This window comes from Ptychodera flava, chromosome 2, assembly GCF_041260155.1.
Source record: "Ptychodera flava strain L36383 chromosome 2, AS_Pfla_20210202, whole genome shotgun sequence".
Lineage (NCBI taxonomy): Eukaryota > Metazoa > Hemichordata > Enteropneusta > Ptychoderidae > Ptychodera > Ptychodera flava.
The window spans coordinates 1,741,764-1,756,892 of record NC_091929.1 but is presented as its reverse complement, the minus strand read 5'-3'; the positions used below and the strand labels follow the sequence as shown (position 1 = coordinate 1,756,892).

Here is a 15,129-nt window from a genome sequence, read left to right as displayed (position 1 = left end):
TTTACTATGCAAGAATTATCTATTGTGTGTACACGGAGCTTCGAGTGTTTTCCAACACGTATTTGTTCGTTTTGAAATCTAGCAGTGAACTGCCTCAGAATCAGTCACAACATTTTTCATTTGCTGTCAAAAGACTTACTTGTTTTCGGATGTTGTCATGACAAAGAAAGATCCTGCCACTGTCGATCTCGTTACTAGAAACATGAGAAAATAGTATGTGAAACTTTTTATTGATCTTAGTCTGTAGTACGTCCATGATCTTGTTATTGAATACGGAACCATTCCTAGGCCTCACGGCCCAGCTACTGATACACCAGTCAATGAGTCTGCCTGTGAGTGTCTAGCTGCGTGATTGAGTCCTGTCTCCCTTGCCTGAGTCAGTCCTGGTTATAGTGTGTGTATGTCCATTTAGACAGTATCTTGGGCATGTCGGTAACAAACACCATAACGATAAGTTGATATAACAATACAATGTTAATAACAGCTGAATATTACATAGAAGTGGTTGAAATACAACGGAAAATATTACGCAGAATACTTACACGAGAGAGATAGGTTACCGGCTGAATTTGTAAATGTGTAAACCAGTAAGACAATGTTGTCGAAACACTGCTGGTATTTAGTGACGCCAGTATTATAAGTTCCAATTCGAGAAGAATTGCGCAGGTTTTATCGTGTCGAAAAACGATAACGTATCGCGAGGGTAAATAATTAATTCCTTTGCGCCAATTTGGAAAGACTATGACAATTTCAGGCGGAAAATGCTCTAGTAATTTCTTAAGAATTTATAAAAACACTCTGCAACCTTTTGTTTGGTTACTTGAATTATCATGAAGAAAACATCCACACACGCTCACCCCTTCTCCAATTTTCGGAAAAATAAATCTCTAGAATAGGTTACAAAACACTTAACCCTTCTCCAATTTTCAAAAAGAAAAACACTTTTAGTCTCGGTTACACGTCGTAACACGCTACACTCTAGCTGTCTCTCTGGCGAGTAAAAAGTGACCATCTTACAGCCTATTACACCTCGCTACACTTCGTTACGTCCGCTACACCCCCTTCTCCAATTTTCATAAAATTTTACTCCTACACTTGGTTACACCTCGCTACACGTTCTTAACTACGCTACAAGATGGGTGTCTCTCTGGCGAGTAAAAAGTGACCATCTTACAGCCCCTAACACCTCGCTACACTTCGTTACGTTCGCTACACCCCCTTCTCCAATTTTCACAAAATTTTACTCCTACACTTGGTTACACCTCGCTACACGTTCTTAACTACGCTACAGGATGGGTGTCTCTCTGGCGAGTAAAAAGTGACCATCTTACAGCCTATTACACCTCGCTACACTTCGTTACGTCCGCTACACCCCCTTCTCCAATTTTCACAAAATTTTACTCCTACACTTGGTTACACCTCGCTACACGTTCTTAACTACGCTACAAGATGGGTGTCTCTCTGGCGAGTAAAAAGTGACCATCTTACAGCCCCTAACACCTCGCTACACTTCGTTACGTCCGCTACACCCCCTTCTCCAATTTTCATAAAAATTTTACTCCTACACTTGGTTACACCTCGCTACACGTTCTTAACTACGCTACAAGATGGGTGTCTCTCTGGCGAGTAAAAAAGTGACCATCTTACAGCCCCTAACACCTCGCTACACTTCGTTACGTCCGCTACACCCCTTCTCCAATTTTCACAAAAATTTTACTCCTACACTTGGTTACACCTCGCTACACGTTCTTAACTACGCTACAAGATGGGTGTCTCTCTGGCGAGTAAAAAGTGACCATCTTACAGCCTATTACACCTCGCTACACTTCGTTACGTCCGCTACACCCCCTTCTCCAATTTTCACAAAAATTTTACTCCTACACTTGGTTACACCTCGCTACACGTTCTTAACTACGCTACAAGATGGGTGTCTCTCTGGCGAGTAAAAAAGTGACCATCTTACAGCCCCTAACACCTCGCTACACTTCGTTACGTCCGCTACACCCCCTTCTCCAATTTTCACAAAATTTTACTCCTACACTTGGTTACACCTCGCTACACGTTCTTAACTACGCTACAAGATGGGTGTCTCTCTGGCGAGTAAAAAGTGACCATCTTACAGCCCCTAACACCTCGCTACACTTCGTTACGTTCGCTACACCCCCTTCTCCAATTTTCACAAAATTTTACTCCTAGACTTGGTTACACCTCGCTACACGTTCTTAACTACGCTACAAGATGGGTGTCTCTCTGGCGAGTAAAAAGTGACCATCTTACAGCCCCTAACACCTCGCTACACTTCGTTACGTTCGCTACACCCCCTTCTCCAATTTTCACAAAATTTTACTCCTACACTTGGTTACACCTCGCTACACGTTCTTAACTACGCTACAAGATGGGTGTCTCTCTGGCGAGTAAAAAGTGACCATCTTACAGCCTATTACACCTCACTACACTTCGTTACGTCCGCTACACCCCCTTCTCCAATTTTCATAAAAATTTTACTCCTACACTTGGTTACACCTCGCTACACGTTCTTAACTACGCTACAAGATGGGTGTCTCTCTGGCGAGTAACGACGCGACTGCTCTTTTACAACTTTACCGTTCTATTCCATACTTAATATCTACATGCATCACCTCAACATATCTTGAAAATTATCATGTTTTAGCTTTCATCAATCACCAACGTACCCTAGTATAGTTTTTAAATTATTTGTAGGGGTCCCTGGTCCTTTAAACGAAGTTCGGATGACCCTCTCTCTTTTACTACTCTCAACTTTCTTTCTCTTCTTAAAGGCATAATTATTCACGATATGTAAATCGATGGCAAGACCGAGCTGTTCCATACCAGACTCTCTATGTGAAAATAGTCCCATCTAAAATAGGCTGCGCATTGATATATTTCACTGTAATTAGACTTGTTTTCCTAGCATTCGCTACACTCGCAACACCTAAATACGTAGCGAAGGGGTAGTCTATAAAAAGTTTGCACCTCGGATCTTGCAGTGTATAATATGATGCGCCACGACGCAAAAAAATTCTCTGTGACGCAAGAAAATTTTGAGTTGAATAGGAAATAATACATGGTGACTCAAGAAAAATTAGCAAATTTTCAAATTGACTCAAAAGTTTTCTGTAATCCTGTTAGTTAGAGGGCACACTGGTTAACTGCCAGATAAATTTGATGAAATTGTTCCAGATGGGGAGTTAGCAAGACATTTGTCATTACTTTGGAAGAAATTCAAAAACATGTATGACATTCTTTCAGATATGATGCCTGAAGATAATGATATAACCACTTTCTTAATGAAGAGCAAACAGTGGCTTCAACAGTTTCTCTTCTTTACAGATAAAATGCCAGGGTTTGCAAAAAGAAATGTTACCCCATATATGCATATACTTATTTATCATGTACCAAACCAGTTGAAAATGTAAAAAAGTATCAAAAAATTCACTGGTCAACATGTTGAAAAAGAAAATGATATTGTACGTAGTGTTCACATCTTAAAATCCAACAAGCATGATTCAAGTTATGAGGCCTTGGCTGCAACCAAAAGAATGCATGAGTTAAGTAAGTGTTATCGAGTTAAGCGACCATATATTCTCAAACAAGAAAGAAGGGTTAGACATAGAAAGACAGTAGGTAAGTAGTTGAACATTTACGGGAAGACTGTAAAAAGAATTGGAAACTTTGAAAGAATTGGAATTGTGTTCCATGTCAGAATTACAAAAGAAACTGAAAGAGCTTGGCATCTCTACTAGGGTGAGGAAGCATGACAAACTTGTCCAAATGTTAGTTGATCTTTTGTGAATTTGACTGACTCTATCCATTGCAGAGTACTGAAATACATGTAGCAACATTTCAAAATGAGTGACTTTGCCCATTTCAGGCACAGCAGCTTAACATTTTAACATTTGGCTGTTTCTGTATTTTGGATGGAAATAAATATTCTACTACGTGACCAAAAATGAGCATTCCCATTACTAGTCTTTAAAAGAATAAGCAATGTTTATGTATCTATATCAATTTGCAAAATTGAATTAGTCAGTATTTTTATCAACTAATATGGTGCAAGATTCATGTTTGTACAATTATATGAAGTGAAAGGAAAAATAAAGACACTTCATAAGTTTTTCATGGGTTTTAGAATTCTTAATGTTATTTATGAAATTAAATTATTGTTATGAATCATTCAAAATGAAATATCAATTTCCTACCATCCAGAGGATGAAATGTAATAAACTAATTGTTTTATGAATGGGCCATGCAATGAAATTGTTTTATCCTGTACTTAAATTTTTCTATACAGAACACATAAGTTGTGTGTTGTGTGTATACAAGGAAATTGAATTATTTGTATAAATTGCATAAATTTGAGATAGTGTCTGCAGGTCAGAAATGTAATGTTTTACAGAAAAGAATTTGTGTTTGTTATTGAAATAAATTTTTAAAAAATACTGTATATTGTACATGTGTCTGTTAAATGTAGTTAAATGACTCATATGCTTTCATATCAGTGCTTCCATACCACGCATGCATGTACATGGCCCTTATTGCAAGTGTTAAAATGGCTTCCTGTATCAGCTCAAAAGTGGGGAGTGCAGCAGTATTGAAAATAACAGGATATATTCTTTTCAACTGTGTTTTGAGCATGAAATCAGTTGAGTTATGGAGTAGCTCTAAAGAAATTAGCACAGTACGGTGGAATGCTCTTGTCAATTGAATTCACTTTCACTGCAGGTAGAAAGCTATGGACTGGTCTAATTCAGGTAGTTTCTGTCTTTAATGTGCTGGTTTTGCTGTCAAAAATGTTTCAATATTGTCAGTTGTGTGAAAAATTGTTGACAGCAATATCTGCCAATAAAAGAGGCAGATACTCCAAGATGGTACCACAGCAGGGGGGTGGGGTGGAAATTGTGGGGGGGGGATGCAGGATATATGCTTTTTTGTAAGTGTTTTTTAAACCAATTATTGAATAGAAATATATGTTTAGGCACCTACATAGACAAGCAAATGATTTGTTACCACTTGTGTCGTCAAAATATGCATAAAAACAAAATACAAAACAAGCAAACTGGGAACCTGCCCCCCCTATGGCCTGAAGAGAGAGGTACAGATCGGTGTGATAAAGTTTACTGACCTTTGACCCTCTGCTCGTAGCATTACATATTGTGAGTGTGCCAAGGACGTCTGCATGCAAAAAATAAATTCAAAACCTTTGGATATGTCAAATGGTGCCCATTTTCTTTTTTTTTAAGAATGCATAGCCTAAAAAATTAGAACATCACCACTCAATGTGGTCATGAGTGCAAAGCATGCAGGCAAGACGCCCACCGACCCCGGGCCACTGACGCCCTGATAATCATGGAACTCCGTAGAATTTTGAACTTTGACCTATGCCACATGACTACGATCACCTGACTTGTAATAGTTGCTTTAGAATGCCTCAGACCTGAGTATGTCGCGGTGGTTGTGTAACTTTCGTTCGCCTTTTCTGCACGACAGAACCGAAGTCTCCTCAATCATCGCCGTTCTTTTCCATAGAAAAGGGACCTCACTGTTGATAACTAAACTGAAATACGGCACGCAATATTTGCAATCGAGGCGAAAAATGAGTTGATTACATCGTAGTCAAATGGAATACTGTTTTTCACCTAACTTTGCCACTCACTTTGAAATGTCGCCCAAACCTGAAATGTTTGGATTCTGTCGAAAAAAATGTTAAAAAACAGGGTTGCCAAGACGAAATTCAGTATCTGTACTACCTGTACATACATGAATAGGGTGGCGATGGGCGGGGCTCAACATTGACGTGGGCGAAAAGTGTACACGTTATATTCATATAAAACTAATGTCAAGTCAAATTTTATACTTAGTTAAAGCCCTCGAGATGTCGCCCTTAGGTAAACTAAGAGCAGTTTCACTTTAAAACGGTAAAATGTCATCTTCGTAATAGTGAATACAGTGTACGTTCAGCGGCGTGCTACGCGGATGCCCAAATGCGTAAGTCACCGATTTATTGCAATGGTTCATTTGCATAAGTGGCTCAAAAAGCAAATGGAACGTACAGCTAAGAAACAGCATTTACAGTGATAACCCAGGGTTATAGCCCTAGATACCAAAGTGTGTGTGCCAGTCATTAGCAATGTACACGTTGCTTTGTGTTTTATAATTTTGCAATACCTACCGGTACATACTTTATTACAGGTTTAAATTTGCAACGTGTCCTGAAAAGTGTTGTTCATATTTTACGAAGTTGATTGCAAACAATCATGTCTTCCTCTGCGATGTTTTTAGTGTGTAACTTGCTTTACACAATGTAGAATTTGTGAAAGGTTATATGGAAATACACAGGTATAAATACCCTTCCATTGATTCTGTTAGGCTGTCATAAAAACTGGTGAACTAATTCGTTTCTTTGGCATGTTAAAATGCTGGGTATTCTATCATGTTGGAAAGTAAATTGGATAAATGGGATCAAAATAGTAAAAAATAGCCAAAATGTACAGTTATGTAGCTTGGAACTTCTTTTATTAAAACAAAACACCAGTGGAATAAATTTGTGAACAAAGAAAAGCTTTTGATTTTATATTATTACTATAAGCTTTGTTGCCAAGTTCATTCATGACATATAAATATAAAGTACTACATGATTTGATGTTCCGGCAGTATATGATACATTTCTGACAGCCGTCGGATTTCTCTCTCAGCTCGTCGATTAACCATTGGAAAATTTCTTGAATGTCATCACTTTGCTTTGTTGCATAAAAAATGTTTGGCCTGTCTTGCATGGCTTTGATAGTGTTGACATCGGCAAGCATACCTAGATTGTTGACAATAAATGACCTTCTGACCTCTGAGTCGCTGTCACTGTAAGAGCCATCACAGGAACTTTGGTGACAATTGATCATAATTCTTTTAATGCAAATAAACGACCTTCTGAAGTTTTCTCCCCTGCAAATAGAAAGGATTTTTGAGTTCTGTGAGGATTTGCAATAACTGCCGGAAGTAGATGAACAGACTATCATACTGTGCAGATGTCGGCAAAATCATCAACGCTGTGTTGACTGTTTTCGATCATGATAACTTTTTCAATGACTCGACAACTAAAGAATGGATAGATACAAAGTCGTAAAATCACGCATACACACCATTTCACCTCTGTAAATTCTCGTCCGATAATATTTCATTGATCAGTAAACAGATTCACGTACCCGGGTTTACATAGTGCCAACTTCTGAAATATACCGTCACGCGCAACAAAATTGTGAATGTCCGTAGAATACTTACCACTAATCAATGCAATGAGCTGCATCTACGGCAATGCCGATCACCTTCTCCTTGTAAATGTTGCTGGTGAGGACATTTCACCAAAATTTACTCATCACGGCCTCGGATGAACTGAACACTATCTGAAATTGTCCGTTGATTATTTGCTGGTCAGGAATGCTACAGACCACGTCCAGTCCAGTTGTGTGAGGGGGGAGTGTAGAGAGCGCCCTCGAGTGACGGATCTTTCAGTCTAGTTGAGTCCATGCATGGAGTTTGAGATCTTTATAATACAATATTAATGTATTTTCTCTCTGAGTTAAGTCAATTGCACCATGACAATCAATATCCATGTAATTCTCAGCCAAACGATGTTGTAGGATATCTTTTGCAAAGATGAGGAAAAGGTTCTATCAACATCCTAGGATGTTTACATGTAAGCTCTTTATATCTCTGCTAATTGACTAGAGGGCAAACAGTTACTGCAGGTTTAGCATGCAACAAATTAAATCAATCAAGAACTTGGTTTTATTTTTTTCTTGAATATTCATGCCTTATGAAATAACTTCAGAGTTGAAATGCTTCAAAGTGAGTAACAACAGAATTCTTTGTTTGCTTCTTTCCAAGGATCTTGGGAACATGACATTTTTATTATAATCTGTGATCAAAATGGCCACATCCATGTAAAGACCGGAAGAGCATGACTTAGAATGAATGAAACTGGACAAAGGAGCGTGATACAAGGGCTTGGTGATACTAAGTGTCGTGTGCAATAAAAGGTTGGATGTATAGATAACACACAGCAGGGCACGCTGCCCTGGAAGATATCCTATAATGCATTGCTGTAAGGCCAACACCTAAACCGGAAATAGGCTCATTTGGCGTCAAGACACCAGGGCGAGCGGATCGGCTTCGCTCATCCAATCTTGCCGCATATGGCAAGCAAATGCAATAATGGCGAATGCCTTATTTCCAAAAATCAGTAAATGACATGCTTTATCCATCCCTACTTCAGTGAGACACGTTCCCTAGTCAGTATGACAATGGGGCCGGGGTACCCTAGGCCTCCCACAAGTATTAGATTGTTCACAGTCCCGTGGATTGTTGTAGCGAAGCCAGCAGTTTTTCTCACAGAAACAAGTTTTACCCTGGGCAGACAGTCCATGTAGCCGACAATGAGATGCTAATGATATGCAGAATGTACAAGTTTCAGGTTTCATCGACCAACTTCCCCTCTTGGGTACAACTTCAAACTCAGAAATACCAAGTCAGTGGCTATCGCCTGTTACATAATTCAATAGCAAACTTGTGGAAGTTGGCAAGTTCGTGGGACCCTCTGCCAACTTGCCAACTTACTTGCCAACTTTCAATGGGGAAGTTGGCGGGGGCCTCTGCCAACTTGCCAACTTACTTACTTGCCAACTTTCATGCGTGGAAGTTGGCGGGGGCCTCTGCCAACTTGCCAACTTACTTGCCAACTTTCAATGGGGAAGTTGGCGGGGGCCTCTGCCAACTTGCCAACTTACTTACTTGCCAACTTTCATTGGTGGAAGTTGGCGGGGGCCTCTGCCAACTTGCCAACTTACTTGCCAACTTTCAATGGGGAAGTTGGCAGAGGCCTCTGCCAACTTCCACCAATTAAAGTTGGCAAGTAAGTAAGTTGGCAAGTTGGCACAGGCTTCCGCCAACTTCCACCCATGAAAGTTGGCAAGAAAGTAAGTTGGCAAGTTGGCAGAGGCCCCCGCCAACTTCCCTGTATGAAAGTTGTCAAGTAAGTTGGCAAGTTGGCAGAGGCCTCCGCCAACTTCCACCCATGAAAGTTGGCAAGTAAGTAAGTTGGCAAGTTGGCAGAGGCCCCCGCCAACTTCCCGGTATGAAAGTTGGCAAGTAAGTTGGCAAGTTGGCAGAGGCCTCTGCCAACTTCCACCCATGAAAGTTGGAAAGTAAGTAAGTTGGCAAGTTGGCAGAGGCCCCCGCCAACTTCCACCCATGAAAGTTGGCAAGTAAGTAAGTTGGCAAGTTGGCACAGGCCCCCAACAACTTCCACCCATTAAAGTTGGCAAGTAAGTTGGCAAGTTGGCAGAGGCCCCCGCCAACTTCAACCCATGAAAGTTGGCAAGTAAGTTGGCAAGTTGGCACAGGCCCCTGCCAACTTCCAGCAGACAGTCAATGTAGCCGACAATAAGATGCTAATGATATGCAGAATGTACAAGTTTCAGGTTTTGTCGACCAACTTCCCCCTCTTGGGTACAACTTCAAACTCTGAAATACAAAGTCGGTGGCTATCGTCTGTTACATAATTCAATAGCAAACTTGCGGAAGTTGGCAAGTTCGTGGGACCCTCTGCCAACTTGCCAACTTACTTGCCAACTTTCAATGGGGAAGTTGGCAGGGGCCTCTGCCAACTTGCCAACTTACTTACTTGCCAACTTTCATGCGTGGAAGTTGGTGGCGCCCTTTGCCAAGTTGTGGAAGTTGGCAAGTTTGTGGGACCCTCTGCCAACTTGCCAACTTACTTGCCAACTTTCAATGGGGAAGTTGGCGGGGGCCTCTGCCAACTTGCCAACTTACTTACTTGCCAACTTTCATGCAGTTGGCAAGTTGGCAGAGGCCCCCGCCAACTTCCACCCATGAAAGTTGGCAAGTAAGTAAGTTGGCAAGTTGGCAGACGCCCCCGCCATCTTCCCGGTATGGAAGTTGGCAAGTAAGTTGGCAAGTTGGCACAGGCCTCTGCCAACTTCCACCCATGAAAGTTGGCAAGTAACTAAGTTGGCAAGTTGGCAGAGGCCCCCGCCAACTTCCATCCATTTAAGTTCGCAAGTAAGTAAGTTGGCAAGTTGGCAGAGGCCCCCGCCAACTTCCCAGTATGAAAGTTGGCAAGTAAGTTGGCAAGTTGGCAGAGGCCTCCGCCGACTTCCACCCATGAAAGTTGGCAAGTAAGTAAGTTGGCAAGTTGGCGCAGGCCCCTGCCAACTTCCACCCATGAAAGTTGGCAAGTAAGTTAGCAAGTTGGCAGATGCCCCTGCCAACTTCCACCCATGAAAGTTGGCAAGTAAGTAAGTTGGCAAGTTGGCAGAGGCCTCCGCCAACTTCTCAGTATGAAAGTTGGTAAGTAAGTTGGCAAGTTGGCACAGGCCTCCGCCAACTTCCACCCATGAAAGTTCGCAAGAAAGTAAGTTGGCAAGTTGGCAGAGGCCCCCGCCAACTTCCACCCATGAAAGTTGTCAAGTAAGTTGGCAAGTTGGCAGAGGCCCCCGCAAACTTCCACCCATGAAAATTGGCAAGAAAGTAAGTTGGCAAGTTGGCAGAGGCCCCCGCCAACTTCCACCCATAGAGTTGGCAAGTAAGTAAGTTGGCAAGTTGGCAGAGGCCCCCGCCAACTTCCGAGTATGAAAGTTGGCAAATAAGTTGGCAAGCTGGCAGAGGCCTCCGCCAACTTCCACCCATAAAAGTTGGCAAGTCAGTAAGTTGGCAAGTTGGCAGACACCCCCGTCAACTTCCCGGTATGAAAGTTGGCAAGTAAGTTGGCAAGTTGGCACAGGCCTCTGCCAACTTCCACCCATGAAAGTTGGCAAGAAAGTAAGTTGGCAAGTTGGCAGAGGCCCCCGCCAACTTCCACCCATGAAAGTTGTCAAGTAAGTTGGCAAGTTGGCAGAGGCCCCCGCCAACTTCCACCCATGAAAGTTGGCAAGTAAGTAAGTTGGCAAGTTGGCAGAGGCCCCCGCCAACTTCCCGGTATGAAAGTTGGCAAGTAAGTTGGCAAGTTGGCAGAGGCCTCTGCCAACTTCCACCCATGAAAGTTGGAAAGTAAGTAAGTTGGCAAGTTGGCAGAGGCCCCCGCCAACTTCCACCCATGAAAGTTGGCAAGTAAGTAAGTTGGCAAGTTGGCACAGGCCCCCGACAACTTCCACCCATTAAAGTTGGCAAGTAAGTTGGCAAGTTGGCAGAGGCCCCCGCCAACTTCAACCCATGAAAGTTGGCAAGTAAGTTGGCAAGTTGGCACAGGCCCCTGCCAACTTCCAGCAGACAGTCAATGTAGCCGACAATAAGATGCTAATGATATGCAGAATGTACAAGTTTCAGGTTTTGTCGACCAAACTTCCCCCTCTTGGGTACAACTTCAAACTCTGAAATACAAAGTCGATGGCTATCGTCTGTTACATAATTCAATAGCAAACTTGCGGAAGTTGGCAAGTTCGTGGGACCCTCTGCCAACTTGCCAACTTACTTGCCAACTTTCAATGGGGAAGTTGGCAGGGGCCTCTGCCAACTTGCCAACTTACTTACTTGCCAACTTTCATGCGTGGAAGTTGGTGGCGCCCTTTGCCAAGTTGTGGAAGTTGGCAAGTTTGTGGGACCCTCTGCCAACTTGCCAACTTACTTACTTGCCAACTTTCATGAAGTTGGCAAGTTGGCAGAGGCCCCCGCCAACTTCCACCCATGAAAGTTGGCAAGTAAGTAAGTTGGCAAGTTGGCAGACGCCCCCGCCAACTTCCCGGTATGAAAGTTGGCAAGTAAGTTGGCAAGTTGGCACAGGCCTCTGCCAACTTCCACCCATAAAAGTTGGCAAGTAAGTAAGTTGGCAAGTTGGCAGAGGCCCCCGCCAACTTCCATCCATTTAAGTTGGCAAGTAAGTAAGTTGGCAAGTTGGCAGAGGCCCCCGCCAACTTCCCTGTATGAAAGTTGGCAAGTAAGTTGGCAAGTTGGCAGAGGCCTCCGCCAACTTCCACCCATGAAAGTTGGCAAGTAAGTAAGTTGGCAAGTTGGCGCAGGCCCCTGCCAACTTCCACTCATGAAAGTTGTCAAGTAAGTTGGCAAGTTGGCAGAGGCCCCCGCCAACTTCCACCCATGAAAGTTGGCAAGTAAGTAAGTTGGCAAGTTGGCAGACGCCCCCGCCAACTTCCCGGTATGAAAGTTGGCAAGTAAGTTGGCAAGTTGGCACAGGCCTCCGCCAACTTCCACCCATGAAAGTTGGCAAGTAAGTAAGTTGGCAAGTTGGCAGACACCCCCGCCAACTTCCCGGTATGAAAGTTGGCAAGTAAGTTGGCAAGTTGGCACAGGCCTCTGCCAACTTCCACCCTTGAAAGTTGGCAAGTAAGTAAGTTGCCAAGTTGGCGCAGGCCCCTGCCAACTTCCACCCATGAAAGTTGGCAAGTAAGTTAGCAAGTTGGCAGATGCCCCTGCCAACTTCCACCCATGAAAGTTGGCAAGAAAGTAAGTTGGCAAGTTGGCAGAGGCCCCCGCCAACTTCCACCCATGCAGGTTGCAAGTAAGTTGGCAACTTGGCAGAGGCCCCGCCAACTTCCACCCATGAAAGTTGGCAAGTAAGTAAGTTGGCAAGTTGGCAGAGGCCCCCGCCAACTTCCGAGTATGAAAGTTGGCAAGTAAGTTGGCAAGTTGGCACAGGCCTCCGCCAACTTCCACCCATGAAAGTTGGCAAGTAAGTAAGTTGGCAAGTTGGCAGACACCCCCGCCAACTTCCCGGTATGAAAGTTGGCAAGTAAGTTGGCAAGTTGGCACAGGCCTCTGCCAACTTCCACCCATGAAAGTTGGCAAGTAAGTAAGTTGGCAAGTTGGCGCAGGCCCCTGCCAACTTCCACCCATGAAAGTTGGCAAGTAAGTTAGCAAGTTGGCAGAGGCCCCCGCCAACTTCCACCCAGGAAAGTGGGCAAGAAAGTAAGTTGGCAAGTTGGCAGAGGCCCCCGCCAACTTCCGAGTATGAAAGTTGGCAAGTAAGTTGGCAAGTTGGCAGAGGCCCCCGCCAACTTCCATCCATGAAAGTATGCAAGTAAGTAAGTTGGCAAGTTGGCAGAGGCCCCCGCCAACTTCCGAGTATGAAAGTTGGCAAGTAAGTTGGCAAGTTGGCACAGGCCTCCGCCAACTTCCACCCATGAAAGTTGGCAAGTAAGTAAGTTGGCAAGTTGGCAGACACCCCCACCAACTTCCCGGTATGAAAGTTGGCAAGTAAGTTGGCAAGTTGGCACAGGCCTCTGCCAACTTCCACCCTTGAAAGTTGGCAAGTAAGTAAAGTAAGTTGCCAGTTGGCGCAGGCCCCTGCCAACTTCCACCCATGAAAGTTGGCAACAAGTTAGCAAGTCGGCAGATGCCCCTGCCAACATCCACCCATGAAAGCTGGCAAGAAAGTAAGTTGGCAAGTTGGCAGAGGCCCCCGCCAACTTCCACCAATGAAAGTTGGCAAGTAAGTTGGCAAGTTGGCAGAGGCCCCCGCCAACTTCCACCCATGAAAGTTGGCAAGTAAGTAAGTTGGCAAGTTGGCAGAGGCCCCCGCCAAGTTCCGGGTATGAAAGTTGGCAAGTAAGTTGGCAAGTTGGCACAGGCTTCCGCCAACTTCCACCCATGAAAGTTGGCAAGTAAGTAAGTTGGCAAGTTGGCAGAGACCCCCGCCAACTTCCCGGTATGAAAGTTGGCAAGTAAGTTGGCAAGTTGGCACAGGCCTCTGCCAACTTCCACCCATGAAAGTTGGCAAGTAAGTAAGTTGGCAAGTTGGCAGAGGCCCCCGCCAACTTCCACCCATGAAAGTTGGCAAGTAAGTTGGCAAGTTGGCACAGGCCTCCGCCAACTTCCACCCATGAAAGTTGGCAAGTAAGTAAGTTGGCAAGTTGGCAGAGGCCCCCGCCAACTTTCGAGTATGAAAGTTGGCAGAGGCCCCCGCCAACTTCCACCCATGAAAGTTGGCAAGTAAGTAAGTTGGCAAGTTGGCAGACACCCCCGCCAACTTCCCGGTATGAAAGTTGGCAAGTAAGTTGGCAAGTTGGCACAGGCCCCTGCCAACTTCCACCCATGAAAGTTGGCAAGTAAGTTAGCAAGTTGGCAGATGCCCCTGCCAACTTCCACCCATGAAAGTTGGCAAGAAAGTAAGTTGGCAAGTTGGCAGAGGCCCCCGCCAACTTCCACCCATGAAAGTTGGCAAGTAAGTTGGCAAGTTGGCAGAGGCCCCGCCAACTTCCACCCATGAAGGTTGGCAAGTAAGTAAGTTGGCAAGTTGGCAGAGGCCCCCGCCAAGTTCCGGGTATGAAAGTTGGCAAGTAAGTTGGCAAGTTGGCACAGGCCTCCGCCAACTTCCACCCATGAAAGTTGGCAAGTAAGTAAGTTGGCAAGTTGGCAGACACCCCCGCCAACTTCCCGGTATGAAAGTTGGCAAGTAAGTTGGCAAGTTGGCACAGGCCTCTGCCAACTTCCACCCATGAAAGTTGGCAAGTAAGTAAGTTGGCAAGTTGGCAGAGGCCCCCGCCAACTTCCACCCATAAAAGTTGGCAAGTAAGTTGGCAAGTTGGCACAGGCCCCCGCCAACTTCCATCCATGAAAGTTGGCAAGTAAGTAAGTTGGCAAGTTGGCAGAGGCCCCCGCCAACTTCCGGGTATGAAAGTTGGCAAGTAAGTTGGCAAGTTGGCACAGGCCTCCGCCAACTTCCACCCATGAAAGTTGGCAAGTAAGTAAGTTGGCAAGTTGGCAGACACCCCTGCCAACTTCCACCCATGAAAGTTGGCAAGAAAGTAAGTTGGCAAGTTGGCCGCCGCCAACTTCCCTGTATGAAAGTTGGCAAGTAAGTTGGCAAGTTGGCACAGGCCTCCGCCAACTTCCACCCATGAAAGTTGGCAAGTAAGTAAGTTGGCAAGTTGGCAGACACCCCTGCCAACTTCCACCCATGAAAGTTGGCAAGAAAGTAAGTTGGCAAGTTGGCCGCCGCCAACTTCCCTGTATGAAAGTTGGCAAGTAAGTTGGCAAGTTGGCACAGGCCCCTGCCAACTTCCACCCATGAAATTTCGCAAGTAAGTAAGTTGGCAAGTTGGCAGAGGTCCCCGCAACTTTCCAGTTGTCAAGTAAGTTGCCAAGAGG

The 15,129-nt window shown here is 44.5% G+C and overlaps 1 protein-coding gene and 1 long non-coding RNA gene across 2 annotated transcripts in view; both read right to left on the bottom strand.

Annotated features, from left to right (window-relative positions):
- LOC139151274 (uncharacterized) overlaps nucleotides 1–15,129 on the bottom strand; it is a 102,384-nt gene that overhangs the window by 70,856 nt on the left and 16,399 nt on the right. The gene's annotated exons all lie outside the window — the stretch shown is intronic.
- On the bottom strand, nucleotides 6,716–7,433 carry LOC139151279 (uncharacterized). The gene is made up of 3 exons (XR_011556380.1): nucleotides 7,294–7,433; nucleotides 6,940–6,957; nucleotides 6,716–6,849 (listed from the first exon to the last, which is right to left on the bottom strand). It is a non-coding gene; the product is annotated as an uncharacterized lncRNA (long non-coding RNA).